This window comes from Centruroides sculpturatus, unplaced genomic scaffold (genome assembly GCF_000671375.1).
Source record: "Centruroides sculpturatus isolate CEXI.00-Female unplaced genomic scaffold, Cexi_2.0 scaffold15, whole genome shotgun sequence".
NCBI lineage: Eukaryota > Metazoa > Arthropoda > Arachnida > Scorpiones > Buthidae > Centruroides > Centruroides sculpturatus.
Window position 1 is genome coordinate 792,935 of NW_019384585.1, and position 8,731 is coordinate 801,665.

Below are 8,731 nucleotides of genomic sequence, written 5' to 3' on the forward strand. Positions count from 1 at the left end.
ATAGAATTTTAAGATGGTGTTTAGTATAATTGTATCATGTTAATAACTGGTTTACTTTATGCATATAAATATTCATTTAGTCAAAGCATGATTTATGTCTTTGTTATTTTAGAAAGACAAAGTATTTTACCTTAAATTTCCTTCACTTCAAACTAAAGCCGAAAACTTTAAGCCTAGTAATGTCAAGTTGTCAGTTATCGTAATTCGCAACGTTTCCCGATTCCAGAAATCTTGTTAATGCCGCGTTTAGAAAAGAAAATCTTCACGATTCATCTCTCAAATCCCCATTTTCTTATTTTTGTAAAAAAACAAAGACGTCAGAAGTTTCGACACCTTATCAACTAAATGTGACAGAAGCGACCGGTTACTATAGCAACGGCACATCGTTTTCTCGTTCGTCTCCGTGACAACAGATCGCTGTCGTCTGCTTTTTTCCCAAATGCGGACATGTTAAATTTTTATTTTTTCAGAAAAATAAAGGGAAAGTATTTTACGCTTTCTTTTCTATTGCAATAATCTTTATTAATTGTTTAATTAAAACGTAATTGTTATCTTTAAATAAGTGAAGTTTGTTGCTTTGAAAATATTTTTTTTTAGATGGCGTTGCTCTCTACAAAGATTGTAGTAAAAAAAAATATTTCGCTTTTTGTTAATTTTAAAAACCACTTTTGTCGTAATTGCCGTTTAAAATTTAAATTTTTTAAAAATTACTACGACGCTGATGTCACTTCCTGTTAAGTTTTTAAATGTAGTAAGATGTGACGTCAGTTTACTTTTCTCATAGACGAGAAAAGATACTTATTGTCTTTTGTGGAAAAACATTTGGTTGGTTCTTTTCTAAGAAAAACGCTGCCGAATTTTATTTGGTGAGAACCATGCAATCTGATATAGAAATGGAGTGTATAGAAGAGTAAAATGATCTTTGACTATGCAGAAATAGTAAATGATCGTTACTGACACGGCGTAGCTTTCATGTGCGTTTTTATAGTAAAATGTTAGTTATTTTTTTCTTTCCTGTAATAAAGTTTAGATTGAATTAAAAAAGAAAAAAAAACGTATTTCGGTTCCCAAATGGTCAAGGACTTGTAACTTTCTTCGGTTCAATCGTTTATTTGTAAATAAAGGAACTCACGTCATCGTTATTTTCGTCTTGAGACGTATTCACTCCATCCTGTGTATAAATCATCCGTTTTCGACGTCATCGACATTTCGAAATCTCTTATCAGTTTCTCCTTTATATTTTTTAATTATATACATTATTCGAGTGAAAATTAATAATTCTTCTACTTTACATATTCGATTATTTTTAAACCGAGAACTTAAAATTTTGAATTCCGTCACGCGTTACTCATTTGTTTACTTTTTAAAATGGCGGAAAATCACAGTAACTTTTAAAAAAAGTCGAAATTTCTGATCTGATTGGAAATAGAATTTAATAGTGTGAGAAAGATAGAAGCAAGATCACATTCTACAAGTGCCTTTCTTCGATCATCAATGAACGGTTATATGAAATGAAGTGGGTTTGTCGCCACACTTCCTACTTAGCTAACTTCGCTGACTACTTGAATGTCTGGCACAGCTAATGTTTAATCCATTCACAGTCCAATGATTGTTTTCGGTTAAGTCGACCTTGTTAACGCTGTACAGGTGACAGTTTTCGCTAGAATAACTCATTCTAAATTACATAACCTTTAGCAACACCTGTCCTCTTTAAAAGGGCCACCCACGTTTCTGAACCGTGATTTAAACTACAATCATTTATACTTTATTGTACATTAGAGTAGTTAGTTAGGTGAAAAGCTGTTAAAATGTATATTGGAATGGATGCTATTAGAGTGGAAGTGAATTGTTTCATGAATTGCTCCCATAAACGCACTGTTCGTAAATGGAAGCATTGTTTTGCATCTAACTTGTCAGTCAATTAGTTACACCTTTCGTGCGTTAATTATGAAATAATTTCTGCGTGTTTTCCAATGCCATTTTGATTTTAATATTTAAAAAATTACCTGAGTTTGAATATTAATTATAAAATTATGGTTTGTTATTATAGATTTGCATTTTTTTCTCCTCCCCCGCAAGACCACCTGTTAGTCAATTGGACCATACTTTATTAATGCCAGTTGCCTCACTCATGCATGACTCATGTGTACAATGAGTAGAAAGATATTGGGTGCAGATTTTACATTACTTCCTTCCTTTCTCTCCTGAGCACAATGGTTTATAACTGATATAATTCATAAAATTTCCTGATGTCTTGATGAAGACATATATGCAGCAGTTAGTATCATATCTTAATTTGGTATTGCTTATCTGGTGTAACATTTCATCACAAGGACGCATCTGGATGTACTGTATTTTACATGTTTTACAGATTTCTTATATCTGGAGATAATTTAATATATACATTATTTAAACTTTTAACATTACTGTATATATTAAACTTTTAACATTTAAACTTTTAACATTACAAGATTTTTTAAAAATGTTTTTAAACAGGAAGAATGATTAATATATAAATTGAGATCTTCTACATGGTTTTGTTTTTAAATTTGAAAATAGATATACTGTATTGTAATAAATTTCTAACAAAATTAATTAACTAATTAATTTTTTTTAATACTGTAAGTTAAACACATATTTAAACATTATTTTAAGTAGTTTAATTAAAGATTTTATTAATATTTTAAATTCTTTATTTACTATTAATGGTTACAAAAGTAATTCCATAGGCAAGAAATACCTCTTCTAAAAAACAATAACACATTTTTTAAAGACAAAAAATAAAATCATTTTAAAATATAATGTATAAAAAATTATTAATATTAAATATGTAGTAAAATAATAATTTTTTTTAAAAATCATTGTTTTCTCATAATTAAATGAGAAAATTAATTCAGTATACAAGCTTATAAAACTTAAAGTAATGTAGTGTTTTTCTGTACATGTTTGCTGTTAAAGAATACTTTAGCTATTGGAAAAAATTCATTTATTGATCATTTGAATTTATCTATTATTTATATCTTTTATTGAAATTTTCTTATTGAAAAGTATGGTGTACATATTTTATAAGTAAAATTTAATATATATATATATATATATATATATATTAAATTTTAATNATAATATATATCTTAATTTATAATTTTATATGGTATTTAAGATTTTGATTCTGATAGAGATCTTCATAAATATTGCATCTGTTCAAAAAATATATATTTTCATTGTGTTTTTGCTTGTACTACATACATGTTTATTTGCATATGAAAACAAGCTATGCATTTTTCTTTATAGTAATAATAGTTGAAATATTATTTTTAAAGTAATTTTTTTCATTTGATTATTTATGATAAGAATTTTATAATATAGATAAACATACAGATGTAAAAATAATTGAAATTCCGAGATTAAATCTACAAGTAATATATTCTGTAAATTTAATGCTAAGCAATTTTATTTGTAAGCAATTCTTAATCTTCAATCAGAAATATATATATAAATATCAGTAAATAAAATATACATAAATTACAGCAGAATTTAGTAAAATATGTTTTTTTTTTCAATTTTCATTTGTAATTTTAATAAAAGAATAATTTAATACAAAGCTAATATCAGTAATATTTGCTGGATACAATCTCTTATTTTTGTAACCACCAAAAAGGGGTTTGTAGGCAAATAAACAAATTTGTTATGTCTTTCCAATCAGACATTCACCAGAAGTCAAGCACCATTCAGAAGACAATTTTAATTTACAAACCTTTATTTATATGCATTTTGGATTGGAGTTTGTACCAATTCCTCCTCAGTATAGGTGTACTCTGTGACAGTTTTGATTTTTTTAGTAATCTTACATCAATTCTGTGAATTAAAATTGTCCTGTAAGTGGTTCTTGACCTCTGCTGAACATGGGATTGGAAGCACTAACAAATTTGTTGCCTACAAACCCCTTTCTGGTGGTTACAAAAATAAAGGAATAATTTTCTATTGCTTGTTACTTTAATACATTGTATGTTATTTATATAGTCTACAGTAGTGTATTTATTTTCATATTCTTATTAATTAATTAAAAACAACTGTTTTAAACTTTTGTTGTTATTCTTTCAAATATTTAATTTAAAAGTTTAAAAAGCTCATTGAACTTCTTTTTTTCTTTTGTGAATATTTTATACATACTGAAAGAAGACTACAGAAAGGTGAAATGTATTAAATTATTTCCTGATTAAAAGTAATTTATACTTGCTTTTGTAAAAAAAATAAAAGCAGCATTTTTTTTTATAAAGCTCTGTCATTTATGCTTTGTGTTGTATATAATTTGTTCTGTCAAATACTATCCAATTGTACAGTAATTTACAGAATTTGTAGTATTGACTTAAACTTGTATTGAATTTTAAATTAATTTATAACTTTTTTTTTTATAATTGTGCAAAATATATGATTGACTACTGTAATATTTGATTGTACAGTAATAAATTAATTGCTTATAAACTGTTTCGTTATTTTAACTTTACATTCAGTCTCAAATATAAAAATCTGCTTTATTTCAGTTACGGTTAGCAGTGAATGTATATGTTGCACTCTTTCTTATTAGAAGCAACTAATTATGATTAAGCGATAACATTTGTGGTGGATCTAATTTTAATTTAAAAAATTTATAAAAGTGTTCAGTTAACAAAGAAATTAACCACATTTAGTAACTTGATAAATGTTAAGAACCACATGAATACTTTTTTCATATTATATTATAAATACTGTACATTTCTTTTTTTATTACAAATTATTGTATTTACTTTTATTTATTACTTAAAATTTATATTTTTAATGGGAAATTGTTTTTGAATGTTATATGCACATATTTTTTGTAATAATTTATATTTATTTTTTAGGTTTTTTATATTTATTTTTCTATATTTTGAATTAAATAATTTTTTTGTTATTTTATTTATGCTTTTTAAAAATTTGAATTAATTGATTACATATATAATTGCTTTCCTGAACTTAAGCTTGTTAATGAAACAACAAAACAAAATGAAAATGTTAAATGAACAGCAAAACAGTATAATTACTTCAAAATATTTACAAGATTATTTATTTTACACTTATTTATTTCAAAGGCTTCTTCAGTTTGCTGAAAATTTCTCTTTGGATAAGCAAAATTACTCTAAATATTTTAAGGTTAATTATACTGTTTTGTTCATTTTGTTTATAATGTTATTGTTGCAAACTTAAACTTCTGTTAACAATTACATGATGTGCAAGCTTTACAATGCTCTATTAACTGATTAGGCATTCTAAATAATTATTATAAAAGGAAAGATAATTCATTAGAAATGAACATAAAACTATGGGATCTTGTTAATATGATTGATTTAAAAATTCATATTTACTACTACTACCTAGTACTGTTACAATTACTGTACTATATCTTAGCTCTACATCCCTAGGAGGACATTGTCATTGAATTTTTTTCATTTTAATCTATTTTAATCTTTCTTTTTCCAAAATCTGATTCACAGCTTATGCACATTTTTAGAAACTTAAATATAATATAATAAATTATTTTATTGATTAAAAGAACTTATTAACATACAAAAAATTTTATGTTATTTTGAATACATTAAAACTTATTTAAGATGAAGATTAAATTTTCAAGGTATTTTTAGAGAACCAAGATATAATCTTGAATTAAAATTAGTCAGGATTAGACTAAGATGTCTCAAGCTTCTTACATTTTTTCGAAAATTAGAATCAACTTAAAAAATTTTTAAACATATTTTTTATTTCAATTTTTAGATTTTTAAAAAAAATGTAAACTAATTTATTTTAATTGTGTATGTTTGAAATAACTGCATTAAATATCGATACTTATTTATCTAGCAGAACATTAATGAAACATTTATAAAAATGTGAATAGGATATCTTTTATATCAAAATAATGTAGAGTTTTTTATGTTGGTTAGCATTATCCTATAATTGAGGATCTTGGTGGAAAAATGGCTTATTTCATATTAGGAAGCTTTTGAGAAAAAGGAGGATTTACGTTTCAATTTAACAACACTTTAATATGAAATGTTTTATCAATTGAATATACAACCTGTAGGACATGCAATTAAACCATGAAAGTTTTTCAGAAGATGGATTTATGATGTACAAATCCAAATTTATTAATAATTTGTGTTTTGTTGTTTTGCAGGATATTCTACTTTTCTACCAAGCTTCTCAATCATAAAATATAATTTAAACAAACAATTTAAATGAAATTTATTTAGTTTTATTAAGATTCAGGTTTAATAAAATTATCTATTTGCAACATTCAAATAATACTAGATCTTTATTTGATAAATTGACATATGTAACTGTGTAAAGCAGATGCTATTATATCTGTTTTTAGNTATATAAAAGAATTTTCTTATTTAATTTATATATAGAAATAATTTAAAGGGAAAATATGATAATAAGTAATGCTATGATTCAAAATAAATTGAGGTTAGTAATTTTAGATAATTAGGATATTATGGTATATAAATTTATATGAAGAAACAGATAGTAACTGTAAAAAGCAAAACATCTTGGAAATGAGTTGAGTAGGAAATATTTTAGGAAAGCAATGTTAAGGGGAACAATGTGAAATTGTATAAAATCTTAGCCAGGCCAATGATAGTGAGTGTGGAAGTGAAAGCTGAGTAGAGAAAACAAAAGCATATTGAGATAGCCAAGACAAAGTTTCTATGCCTCTTAACAAGATACAAGCAGTGAGACAAGATCAGGAAGTAGATATACAAAGATTTAAGATAGATAATATCACTGCATGCAGGAAAATATGGAAGGAGTATGTGAAGAGGCTGAGAATAGAGACCTGGCTATGGATTATGAACACAGATAAATTGGAAAAAGCCCATAGGAGGAATATAGCAAAACTGGGACTAAATCTGTAGATACATTGAAGTTGTTACAGCCAAATGACTTCTAAAATGTAAAGATAAAAATAAATTGGGAATTTAATAGTTTCATAAAATGTTATAGGGTTTCTAGAACAAAAGATTGATAATTTCTGATAACATTTCATATGAAAATAATTAATATCATGGTCAAATTATTTTTAATATCACTTAATATACATTTAGTATCAGTAAAATTTCACCAGACTTTTAATTAAACAATATCATTGTTTTAGAAGATTATAGCATCTGTTTTAGAAGATTATGGCATCTGTATTAATTGTTACTGGTATAAACATTCTCTTTCATAGATCTTATTATTGTTGATCATATTTCCAAGCATTTATTTAAATTTAAAGCTACTCTGTAAAAATGTCATTTGAATTAATCTTGATTTGTTATAGGAATAGGACTTGATGATAAATATCATGTTTTAGTATTATAGTACAAAATCAGAATTGCATTGCACCATAATTTCTTAGTGTGCGTTTCCATGACGTACCCGAACTGTCTACCAAATTTCACCTCTTTAGGTTAAGCGGTTTGCTCTGGGCGATGATGAATCAGTGAGTGAATGAGTCATTCAGGACAAGCAATTTTATATATTTAGAAGATAATACATAATTCTGAAATTTTGGTTACAAAAATTATAAAACTGATAGAAGTATCCAAAAAATTTCAACATAGCATGGATATGAAATGTTTAAATCAAAACTATTAATTAATGCAGTTATTTTTTAAGCCAGTAGTAAACTACCAATAATTTAAAATGACTCTAAGCAAATTACAGGTTAATTCATTAGTCTTGGTCAGGTACTGCTTGTTATTTGAACAGGGCTCTGGAAACAAAAGATCACATGTGCTGGTAACCTGAAAGACATTTCATATATATTAACTTTATATAACCTATAACCTTTAAATGCTAATAACATAAACTTGTCTTTGCTACTTTGCATCATAGAAGCCCATTCAAGATTCATGTAATGTACTTACTGTAATAACATTATTTCAAAAGTTATTACATAACTGTTACTAATTTATGGCATCAATTTCTGAAGTTTTTTGATATATTGAAAACATGAATAAATCTGTTTTTATGATGTTAGATCAAGCATCAATTACTAGCTAAGAGTATTTTTCACTTTTTAATGCTGTAATAATAATATCTAATTTTATAGAGAAAAAATACAGTAGACTCCTCTATAATATGCGGGTTCATATAATGTGGATTCATATATCGCGGCAAAAAAATTGTGACTGTATTCATATAAAGACGCTAAAAGAGACTCGTAAAATGCGGTAAAACATAGTCGCCGACTCATGTCGCGACAAGATTGGTCAAATCTAGACCAATAGTGGACGAGCAGCCGAACTACTTACACACTACGGAGAGTTTAGGCGGGTAAGTTGAGTTTACTAACATCTGTACAGTATATAGGCCTAAATTAGGTACTGTAAGTCTAATACAGTACTGTAATTTTATACATTTCTTGTGAAAAAAACATTTCTTATTCAATGGTCATAAAAATTATTTTTATTAATGATGTCTCCAAAGTTCAGCAAATTTTTTGCAGAAAAATAACTTATTAGAAAACGCGGCCGCCGTTTGGTGCGCTGCTCCGCGATGAAAACAAGCTTACGCAATTACGTGGTCGAACGGTGCACACTCGGTAAGTAATCCTACAATTTTTTGTTTATAGCATAATTTATACAGATTATTCCCAAAAAATTATACGTGTTTTGGAAATGTTGAGTCAAATTAGTCTAGAATCGGTTAATTTTATAGAAGAAAACCTTTC

General features: G+C 26.3%; 2 protein-coding genes across 3 annotated transcripts in view; one reads left to right on the plus strand and one right to left on the minus strand.

Annotated features, from left to right (window-relative positions):
• LOC111624566 (partner of Y14 and mago-like) overlaps positions 1-401 on the minus strand; it is an 85,839-nt gene extending 85,438 nt beyond the window's left edge. For both annotated transcript variants that reach the window (XM_023367450.1, XM_023367449.1), the window contains exon 1: positions 131-401. The gene's annotated coding sequence lies outside the window, so the exon portion shown is untranslated. The remainder of the gene's footprint in view (positions 1-130) is intronic.
• The window catches only part of LOC111624564 (formin-like protein CG32138), a 142,236-nt gene that overhangs the window by 7,206 nt on the left and 126,299 nt on the right, over positions 1-8,731 (plus strand). The window lies entirely within an intron of this gene.